Below are 12,495 nucleotides of genomic sequence, written 5' to 3' on the forward strand. Positions count from 1 at the left end.
ATTGAGTAGGTACTATTAGTAGAAGTGTACAGTTTCAATACTACTAATGTTTACTAGCATTTTAACTAATAGCACCTTATTGTAAAGCTATACCTTTTTAGTTTATAAAAGAATACATTCAAGTAGTAAACTTAGTCATTTTTTTCTGAGATATACATGAAAGAATACTTTCTTGTTTTAGTTAAATAAAATAGACTAATTGCACATTTAACTATTAAATATATTTTCATATTTAGATATTAAATATATAACAATTTCATTGTTATGGGAGGTGTCCATTTTCTCTCAAAATCACATTTATTATTTTATAATAATGGAATGAATAGTTGATATAAAAAACTGGTTGAGTAACAATTTCTTGTTACTGAACTCGGACAGAAGTGTTACTTATTGGACGGAAAACCGTCATAAATAACGACCGAGAATACCGCTTAGCTATGGATGAATGTTCCATACAACCCTCGTCGTCAGCGAAGAATTTTCACGTTTTATTCAAAAGTAGTGTCATTTGAGAACCATGTCGCCAACACCTGTAAAATTGCTTTTGACATTTTAAAAATATATCTAAACTACGTGATATGTTGTCATAATCAGATGCAAAGAAATTAATTCATGTAAAATTCAAATTTATTCATTTATTTTGCCTTGTTGTGCAGCACTGTCGAGCTTGTGCAGAGGATGCAGCTTTTGCCAGAGGAGAACTGGAATCCCCTGGTTAGGCCTGGTTTCCCTCTGAGGCTTTATTTTTCTCCTCCAATAGAGTTTTGGGTGGAGTGTTTGGTTTGTGGGTGTGTTTGAATCTGTGTGTCTGTGTCTGTTTTCTGTGTTTTCCCCTTTTTTAGTTTTTAGTTGTATAACCTTATATGTTTTACTTGTAGTCAATATGTTTCTTGTACAGCTGCTTTGAATCAATGAAAATTGTAAAAAGCGCTATATAAATAAAGTTGACTTGACTATTCCAATCTTATAGTATTAATTTCATAAGGACAAAGACATTAAAAAGTTTAAAAGACAGTGGATAAAGACTGTGTGTGTGTGTTCACTGTACAGCACTGTATCATGTCGTGTGAGGTTTGGTGAAATAAATGGAGAGAAAAGCCGACAGCGATGCTTCGGCGTAACTGCAGAAACCAGTTATTTATTCATTTGTGAAACGAGAGCATCAGAATCCTGCAGGATTATACACACATGCTTAACCCTTCAGCTCTCGTTGTGTGTGTGCGCTTTGGCACGTGTGTGTTTGTGTATAAGCCTGATGAATATGAATGAAAATGGCAGCATTCAGTAGTCATAAGTGATTTGCTGAAGGTCAGATAATCAGACAGTAACCGCAGTTGGATATGTGCTTAACGTTTGTATGTATGTGTGATCAGTTCAGGGCTTATAAAGATCAGACAGAGGGATGTGTCATGAGAGAGAGAGGGAGGACAGAAAGAGAGGGATGGATGAAAAGACAGAGAGATGGAGAGAAAGAGAGGGATAAACAAAATGTAATCAACACATTTAATATAGCTAAACACATTTTATTCTGTCTGTTTTGGGATTTTAAAGCGTGTCATTACTTTTTAGGAATCTTTCGTTATAGCATCAGATCTGATTTTAAACACTGAAGCTAGCTGGTTTATGCTTCGGTTCATTTACAGTCTGCCACGGTTGCCCTACTTCTCCAGATTTTCTTCAGTGTAAGAATGAAAATGTTACTATCTGGAGATTTTCAGAGTCAGATGAAGTATTCTCACTGTCCCTGCGAGCCTCATTTGAGAACTTTGTTGAACCTTGAATCCAGCCGAAGTGTGTGTTGGAAAGCAGATGATTTCAATGTTTCTCAACTTCAGCCGAAACTCTTCCGATCACAATTTAGTGACACTTCAAACACTGCTTTTCAAAGATAATGAATATGTTGAACGAGCAGGAAATATTTAGGATAATATGTTGTAGGGCTGGGCGATAAAACGATAACGATATAGATGGACGATACACCTTTATCAATAACGGTAGAAGAAACTGTTGGATAAAGCTCCAAACTTAAAGGGGTATATTATAGGCCTTTGCAATTCTACTCCATCGGTACTCAAGATTAATTTGAGATTGGCAGAATCTGCGCGTTCGACCTTTAACATGCATAGACATGACGTTCTGTCGCAAAACAACCCATAAACCGTCATAAACCCTGGATCATGAACAGCCTTCTATTTTCTCAGAAAGTGCATCACGAAAGTTTTGTTTTGCAAAGTTGAAAGCGATTTGAATGCACATAAGATTATGCCAAAAACACACGGTTCACATAAACACTGTGTCTAATTGTATAAGTGAAGTTAGCAGTGGATGTGCATCAGCATTAGCATTGGCTCTTAAAGTGATAGCAACCTAATAAACCTGATCTGTCTCTGTTGTAAGTCTATTTATTACCAAAACACTTCACAGTTAGACATTGGGAAAATGTACAGTGGTAAAATTCAAATCACATTTTCTTTTTAATTTTAACTGATCTGTTATGCTAAAAGTTTTATGTATTTTTGTTATTTATTGTTTTGTAAATAAGTCCCTCTCATGAATCAAACTCCTGTTTTTTTTAGTAATGAAGATAAATCACAGTTTTCTGGAATTCAGATTATTTTAAAAGCTCTCTTAGGGTTCAAATAGAGCAAAACTCAGATGATAAAAACAGACAATGATTTGTTATATATTTTCAGATACATTAGTCCTGTTCAGATCTGTGCAAGAACTTGCAGAATTTTACTACAAATGTAAGATTATCAACAAAGCTTTACTTTATCTCAGTGGTAAGAGCATTGTGTTAACAACTCAAGGTTGTGTGTTGGATCTCATGGGATTGCAGATCCCTGTGTATAAATGTATAGGACAATTCAATGTAAGTGGCTTTGGATAAAAGCGTCTGCCAAATGCATAAATGTAAATGTGAAAAGCATTCGCTGAAGTGACCACGCATTTGACTTTTACTTCTACGACAATTTTCAGAACTCTCACTAAAGTAGTTTGCATTGCATGTGTGACGCTAAAGAAGTTTTGATGTAGCAGAGAATTGCATATGACGTCGGTCATGCATTTATAAATATATTGTCCGCTTTGTTGTGAACTACTGAAGGTTAACTGCCTATTCTTTAAAATGCTTAATTGTTCCTTAGGAAGCCCAAAACTGAAACAGCGTTTGATATTGACAGTTTGTTACTCTCGTAAAGACCGAACACCCCCCAGCAAACAGAAATAAATCGCCCGAGTCAGGATTTCTGCTGAAAGCTTCTCATTTTCTGTTTTTATTCCAGTTTTTATTTGCGCCTTCAGGAAATATTGATGCGCACACGTCTCATCTCTTCTCAGACCTGGAACTTATCTTTCAATAACTTTTCTGCCTTCCAGAGACTCGACGTTGCTGATATACACATTTATATGTACATATATTTATCATCCAAACGCCTTGTGTTGTTGTGCCCGTCTATCGCTGTACTGCTATTTTATACATTGAGGTTTTATAAAGTGTTTAATGTTTTCTGGGTCTCGCATCTCAACAGACAGATGAATTTTGAATTCACATTTATTAGAATTCCCTCGTGTGAGGAACAGACAGATTATGCGATAAAATGAGCCGTTTACTTTTTGAGTCGCCGAATGAATGAATGACTTTGAACTGTATCTGTAAATTGATTTTATTATTTAATTTGACCCTCGGAGGTTTTGTTCAACACATTGTCAGAGACACTTTCTTCTGTACTTGTCTGTGTGCTTTTGTCTTGACTTGATTTGTTGTTAGCATTGTTGACATTGAGAATGGACTGAGAACAGCTCTGTTTGGTGTGCCGATGTACTCGGAAGGCTAAAACGCATCCATAGCAGGTTGATTTTGAAGTTTGTGTTTTATTGAATAGAAGCAGAAGCTGTCAGTAATGTTCACAGTCAACACAGATATGGAGGGAGGAGAGCCTGTACATGCTGTTCTTGCCTCTTCAAACACTTGCGAAATGACTTTCATCTGTAGAACACAAAAGATAGTTTGAGAAATGTCTCGGTGCGGTTTTGTGTTCACACAATGAAAGTCATGTGGTTGTGAGGGTTCAGCATTCATATAAACTTCAACATTGGCACTTTATTGACTGCCAACTAATGCACTAATCACAGGTGCATCCTAAAACAGGAAAAATAACAAAATAAAAGTGAAAAGACAAACTATTACAGATGAACCATCCGCACACTGAGTTCTGGGTCTCAGATGTTTCTCCAAGTAGCCCTCACCAGAACTGACACGGCCATAGAAAATTCAACCCTTTTCAACCAATCCACTAAACCATTTACTGATTACGGGGTCCATGCTCAATGAATCAAACCTTCAAGGAATATATAATATATAAAAAAACTCTACAAACATAAAATTACATGCAACAAAGCAATAAAAGTTCTTTTAATCACTTATAAAGCCTTAAAGGGTTTAGCCCCTACCTACCTAACAGAGCTTTTATCACACTACAACCCATCACGCTCTCTAAGATTTCAAAAGATCTTATTATTTACTAGAATAATTTGATTTATTATATAAAACACCATGTAGTGTGTTTTACCCTTTCTTGGGTTTTTCGTTTTTCCCCTGTAAAGCTGCTTTGGAACAATGAAAATTGTGAAAAGCGCTATATAAATAAAATTGAATTGAATTGAATTAATAAAGGTAAACACAAGAATGGACTTTACCAAGACATTTAAATGAAAAATCGAACAATCCAAACCCACAGGGTACCCCAAACTACATTTCCCATAATTCCTAACAAAGGATATAAAGGTTATCAGGAAATGCCGCACCCTTTTAATAGCCGGCCTTTGTTTCATGCTGCAGTCACAGATCCAGGCGGGATCTGTATCTTTGTCTAGTTGTGGTTTATTCAAACACTAGCGTGCGATGCAATGTTGTCCCGCTAGTAGATCTTTAATGCGCGCGTAAAGACAACATGCACCTCTAACACAATACTTTTGGGTAAATTGTAAATAAAACAAAAATAATTAAAAATGTATAAACAAAAAATCAAATCAATTTCTCCTAAAGAAATAAAATATGTAGAAAACTTCGACCAATAGAGTAGCGATGTTTATTAGATAAGTGTGGCCTTAGCCATCACAGTGGTTCAATTAAGTCAACATTCTTTAAAATGTCTTTCGTGTTCTGGAGAAGAAAGTTCAAAATGTTTGAAATGACATGAGATGGAATGATAAAGACTTTTTTATCTAACAGTCAATTCTGTTTACTGTATGTGTTGTGTCTGCTTTGAGCGTTTGTGTGATCAGGATCGTTCTGGTTAAACCTTCTTGAATTTAAATGTAAATTTGAAAGGGAACGTTGAAGAAGTGAATCAGACACGAGAGTGTCTCATGAATGATGATAGTCTCTTAAAAAGATCCATAAAAATAGTTCCTCCCGGATGGATTCGATGTACAATGGGTCATACCGCACGCCTACAAGATGTATTGAGCCTCATGGTGAACATCCATCATCTGTGTTTGTGTCCCGGCTATACTTCACCAAGATAAGGTGAGCCCCACCATTCTTCGCACACTTTCAGCACCGCTCACAAAGTTTTCCGAGACCATCAGCACTTGGTCGGAAGAAACGGAAGAAAATACATTTCAAACGATAATGTTGTCATCTACTGTTCTGGACACTTTTATAGGAATATCATTGTTCTTTCTGTGAATATTTCATTACAGCGGTAATGTTTTATAAAAGATAGTCATGACCGCAAGCTGTTAGACTTCAAATCAAACGTTACAAAGAAATCCACAAAGTGTTTGTGTCTTACGAACTGTATTTTGAGTCCAAAATGAGCAGCTTAGAAGTTTAGCAAATCTCATTTTGTGTTTCATTGAAGTGAAACTGGTCTGAAACCTCAATGACAGTAATTCATCGATTATTCTTCATAGTGAAAATAATGTCATTAGTGTTATCTTGTATTTGGCTTTACAGTCATTCTGTGAAGACTTTGGTGTTTGGTTTTAATGAGCGTGTGTGATTTATGAGTTTCATGCTGAGCTCTTTTGCAATGGTGTCATTTAAATGAATAACCGGCAAGATGAATTTTGGCTTTTTGTTTTCTGCTGTAGGACTCATTTGGACTAGGAGAACATCAGAGGTATTATATGTTCTGTTGAAGAAATGCCATGGGCGTGGTAATAATGACATCATTTTCCTTTTTGTGTGAACTATCACTATAAAAGTCACATTAAAAGCAACTGCTAAACAAATAAATGTAAATAAGCACATTGCTGCTCAGTTTAGTTTTTAACACAGTTTACAAAGACAAAAACATTTATTATCATCAGAGAAATCTGATTTAAATATTGAAGCTTTATAAAGATTTAACACATCGACTAAAGCTGTTCATCTTATCTCTCTCTCTCACTGTCGTGAACGTGGATGAGGGGAACGTGGTGGAAGAACCCAAGTGCAGGCAGACACAGGGATGAAGGGATTAACAAAGACTTTAATATAAAACACGGCAAAACAAACGTCCACGATGGGAAACACTAACTAAACTTAATACCAAAACTGAAAACAAATACTTCCCACAAGGGGGCAAAAATAAACAACCAGGAATAAAAACAAGGAACTAGGAAACATACAAACAATCCAACAGGAACCAGGGAACTAGGAAACAGGTAAACAGGCAAGACAAGACTTAGGTACAGGTACAATAGACAAGAGGGCATTTTATAGGGAGACTAACAAAGGAGATGACATTGGGCAGGTGTGGGTACTGAAACACTCAGGGAAGGTTAACGAGACAGAAGGGCGGGAAACACTGATGAGACACGAGAAAGCACATGGCAAGTCAGAATCAAAACAAAGCCATGTCTTTCTCACACAAAACCTAAGGCTATGCCATGACTCCGCTGCAAGACCAAGAATAAACATGACATGATGGCGGAATCATGACACTAACACACACACAGATGTAATCTAAGCAACCCCTGATCCTCGAGTAAGTGAGATAAATCCACTGGTCTTTCTCTGACTGTTCTTGAATTTTAAACAGTTGAAAGTGTTTGACTTGGACTGTGTGTGTTCTCCCCGGACATCATCGGTCCATCAGAGAGAAACCTGTGAGTCCTCCATCAGAGAGGCAGGTGCTGAATGTGTTTGGAGACGCTCTCAGATGACTGATGCCATCTGTCTGTGATGCCCGTGTGTGTGCCAATCTAATGCTGGGTCCAGAACAGCCTGTGTGTGTGTGTGTTAGATAGGTTGAGCATGTTACTTCAATACTCCTCTGTTTTCTCTTCTATTATCAAAGGTTTTTTATATATGTCTCCTATAAAAACTAAAAAACTTGAGGAGAAAACAGTGGAGTCGAATTGAATGGAAGTGACTCGCTGTTTTTCATGTGGTATTATCCACCAGATCTGATCCTTTAAAACTGTCCTGGGAAATGACTTGTGAACTTCTACATGAATTTACTCTGCGGTTACAGTCGTGTGTCTTATAACAGGTGGTTTTTATTCAAGAGTAAACACCCGCAGGTGTCGTCCGTGTGTGATTTCAGCTCTCAAACAGCCGCACAGACTGTAATTGGACACAATGATGTTTTGAAGGCTTTCTTAAAAACTAGGTCGCTTGGTCTCCTTACGTGTCAGTTTCTGGGGTTTTCTCTATCTACAGGTTTATTATATTCTGTCTCCTTATGCAATAAACATAAAGATGAATAGTAATATAGTACATGTTTGAACAATCAGAGGTATTTATTTATATGAAGGCTTTAAAGAGGGTGGAATTGATGTGCATGTGTGTGTGTGTGTGTGTATAAGAGAGAGAGAGAGAGAGAGAGAGAGAGAGACTAATTGTGTTAAACAAAAGTGTTTTTGTGTTTGGAGTGATTGTTGCTTCTCCAGAATAATATATATTACCATCATATTATCTATCTGCTCTCTCTCTCTCTCTCTCTCTCTCTCTCTCTCTCTATCTCTCTCAAATTATTTATTAAATAAAATCAACATACAACAAAGTTCAACAAACTGTTTGTTTAATTCAAATAATAATATACTAAGAAATTATGTTAACATCAATTAATTGAAATACGGTATTATCAGACACTACCCACGCACAAACTGGAAGTTACCTGCAGTCCCGGCACACACGTCTGATGAAACGGTATATATTGCGTTTGCTGCTGGTCTCCATGGTGACGAATAAAAGAAGTTTAATATGCAAATGAAGGATGAGATTATTTCGGTATTAACTCTTGCTGCGTCCCAAATAGTATTTGAAAATAGAACTAGTATGTCCCAAATCATGTTATGCTGAAATGAGTATTCTCAAAGTATCCGGATGGTCTCGACGCGTGAATCCATGGACACTTAACGGAGCAGAGCTAGGTGACGCTGCACTGCATTAATGAAATTAAATCAAAGATGCGTCGGTACATTTATAAATGTAAGTATAGAGTAAACATTACATGCAAAATATTGTTTCTCGCACACAGAACTTGGTGGTGCTACTCATTCTTCCGTCACATGTTGAGAAGTTTTGCTTTTGAGTTCAGCAGAGGAGAGAGAGTCATGAGGGTTTGGATTTTACACGAGGTCGGAATGATGTTGTCGATGAAGGACGTGTCCTTCAATGTGTCCCGTAAGTTTGTTGACCTTCACTTATATTTCATGAACTAATTCAATACTCCACTGTTTTCCATTTTCCTTTGGAGACAAGCTGCACTATCACAGCATCTGGAAACAAAGGTTGTGTGTTGTTTTGATGATGTTAATCGTGTTTGGCTTAAACAGCGAATATAAGGGCCTTATTGCTTAAATAAGACTTCTAGAAAAAGTTTATAGCTTTTCCAACAAAGCAAAGTCAAACATTCTCCTTTCAATGACTTGAGTTTCTTTGAGAACTTGCTGTATTTGAGATCATGTCTCTTGCTGATCTCTGCTGTGGTTTGTTCTCTTTGCATGCGGTGAGCTTCAATGATAAAGACAACGCTTCGGTCCCACATCCGATCCAATCCAATTGGCTTTCTGTGCATGTTATTAAAACTTGATTCCAGTTCACCGGATTCTAAACAGAGGTACACAGGAAATAATGAGAAATAATGAAAATCAACAGGGCTTTGGAGAAAAAACGTGTATGCCGTGACCTCACTAATGTCAGCCGTCTTTTAGTTGTATAACATGAATTTAAATGAAATGGATTTTTCAGCGGAGCTGAGAAGAGTTGAGCTTTAAACATTTGAAACTCAGCAGGAGTTTGTTTAATATGGATGGATGGATGGACGCTGCATTAAAGCTCAATGCATGATATGAAATATACAAAAATCTGTGAGAAATGCTGGATGTGTTTTAAATAGTTGTTTATATAATATTATATAATATTCAATATTTATAATATAAATTCTACCACTCATGCAGATTTTCTGTGATGATTTGGTCTGTTCTTTTAACTATAACTATAAGTCTTATACACAAATCTGGAGGGTCTTCAGGGGTCCGACTGTCTGTCCTCACCTTGTACAGATGAGTTCTTCAATGTCATTTAATTTCAAGTCGTGATGAATGCAGAATATCCACTTTCTCTTCTTTTATGATTTTTCTTTTGAGTGTGCGACCTAGGTTCAGCGTAATCAAATGTTTGAAAAAGAGGCATTTTCCAGATTTGACTGAAATACGGACTGAAAAACGGAGTGGCCAAGCATTCAGTTTAAGTTTTCATTTAGAGACTGATAAAAAGTTGTAAAGATGTGAATTAGGGGAGATGAAAAAGTCCAAGAAATGTCACAGGTGCTCCAGATGTTCGCTAAATGTCATTTAAAAGGATAAACATGCTTACAAAAATGTGCTTTTATTCTGTAAAATGATAAACATACTTAAGAAATGATGCAATAAACAATTATAAAAATATTTATTTAGCAAAAGGATGCACATTGTTTTGACAAAGTGTGCTTTGATTTTGCAAAATTGTAAACACTACAAAATAAAGGCATTATTTTTTTATAACAAGGTAATAACCATTGAAAAAGAAAAAAACAATTATGCACTTCGCTGTATACTATGTATTATTATATTTTTACTTGTGTATAATGTGTAATATAATGAAGTGTGGGCTATCTTGTAAAAGCCGTTGTATCTCTGTAAGGTCTCGCTGTGTCCTTCACCGCCCTGAGAGAAATGTCCTTCAAATGACTTCCAGACCAGGGGATATGTAAGTTGGAAAAGTAAGCAGAGCAACCACTGAAAACACCCTAGCAACCACACTGCAATGCCCTGGCAACCTTCCATCACGGTCCACCATCATGCACACATTTTCTTCATACAGTTTCATTTGAACAGATTTGATGGTGTCAAGGCATTAGATCTCTGTCTAAAGCATTCAAAGAAGTTGAATGTTGTTTCTGTACATCATGAATTAAACACAGGCAATATGTCCACTCCACGTATTGTTTTATTTAGCACCTGCTGATGTTGAAATTTGTCTTTGCTCAGCATCAGTGACAGTGTCATGAAGACAACACTGTGACATTTCTGCATCATCAAAGTGACGTTTTAAAAGCCATTAGAGCCGCCGATGGTCTGTGATGTTTCCTGCTACGGTTCGCTTCACATTCATGTTTTTAAACTCTTGACATCTTCAAATGTTTTTTTAAAGACGAAGAACATTGGCATCTATTTTGCCATCTCTGTTTGAAATGTAGAGTTGCAGTCAACGTTTTCATCATTATTGTATTTATTTCATCATACCCAGCTTCTCAGCTTATACATTTGATTATTATAAGCTTAGCGATTCTTTTGTGTTCCTGCTCAATGACTAAAAACATTAATAACTAAAATCCAGCAGTTTGTTTTTGTTATGTACGAAATGATTTTATATCGTTTTCGCTTACGTTGTAAGGATTAAATGTCACAGTACGAATGTTTAAATCTATTATTCTAAAAACAGTTTAAATTGATGGCCTGTACAGTTTTTATGGTTGAGAGTTGTTGTGTGGATCATCGTTTACCTTCAGTAAAACAACGATATTTCAAAGAGTGAACAGCTTTCTTCAGGGGATAAAACATTTAAAACACGAGACACAAGCATCCAGACATCTACTTTTTCAATCACTTCAACATGTTCAAAGGTGTTTGGCGTCTTCATAAGAACCAACACCAGATTTATTTTCTATGAACTGAATCCTTTCGACACTGTGTCTTGAATTTTTTTTTATATATTATATAAAATATAATTCAGTAATAGGACCAACATCTTATGTTTTCCAGTAAAACAGCCATATAACAACATACTTTTTCAATGAAGAAGCAAAACTGCATGGGATATTAAGATTTTGTTGTATATATTCTAGTCTTCATCTCTCGGTCTGTTAAAGATGCAAAGCGTCCAGCGAGCGGGGTTGACACCTCAGGGCACATTAAAATCTCCCTCGCCTTCTTTTATTCAGCAGAAGAGAACAGTGATGTGCTTTTTCTACAGTACACGCCCTTACATGAACTCAAGGCTTTCATTCTGAGTCTTTCCTTTGATCACACAGTTTAGTTTCTGATTTCATATACGCTTCGATGAGAGGAAGAAGTGAATGTTGCGCTGAAGACATCGATCGGTTCTGTCACAGTCTGTTATTACAGAAGTTCATTGAAGGGAAAATCACTCACAAATTTGTCTTGATGGTTTATCACCGGTGAAAATTGAGAGAAATTGTCTGAGGGGGTTTGTGTGATGTAACAGATTGAAATGGAGCTTTTAATTCATTTGTTCATTTGTTTAAAGTGCAAATTTATTTCTTCGATACACTCACTTTTCCTCATATTGGATATAATCAATAAGGAATATTTTTGCTTTAAATTAAATAAATTGAACATTATTTCGTAATTGACAACATGTATGAACAATTACTGTAGTTTTAAACAATGAGAACATTACAACGGCTTACCTCACTTCCGGATTCCCCACCCATCTGATGATGGGGTTTGTTGTTCAAGGATCAAATCAGATTTATAAGCTTTATCAGATCATATAACCTGGTTCTTATATAAACATTCTTAAAGGGGTAGTTGACTGAAAAATGTTCATCTGTACTCATTTCTTCCACCTCGTGTTTGTAAATCTGTATGTGAGTCTTTCTTCAGTGGAACACAAAAGGAGATATTTTGAGAAATGTTCATGCAATGGAAGTCAGTGGAGTTCAGCGTTGTTTGGTTAACAAGATTATTTAAAATGTCTTTTGTGTTCTGCAGAAGTCATAAAGGTTTGTAATGACATGAGGGTTAAGAAAAGAATGGACAGAATGTGTCTCCTCCGGATGAGCACTCAGAATCAGACGCTTGTTAAATTACAGGGTAAGAGCCGAGCGAGATGAAACACACGAACAGCGCCGGATAAGAGATCAGCAGGAGACTGAGGGCGTACAGATGGAGAAACGCCATCCATCTGACATTAGCAGTTATGTGCGGAACAAGAATAAAGTGTGAATCACTGAGAGAAGCAAAATGTTTTCCTGGTTCTTTAAATGCTTGTGC

This window comes from Barbatula barbatula (genome assembly GCF_947034865.1).
Source record: "Barbatula barbatula genome assembly, chromosome: 25".
NCBI classification, from domain to species: Eukaryota; Metazoa; Chordata; class Actinopteri; order Cypriniformes; family Nemacheilidae; genus Barbatula; species Barbatula barbatula.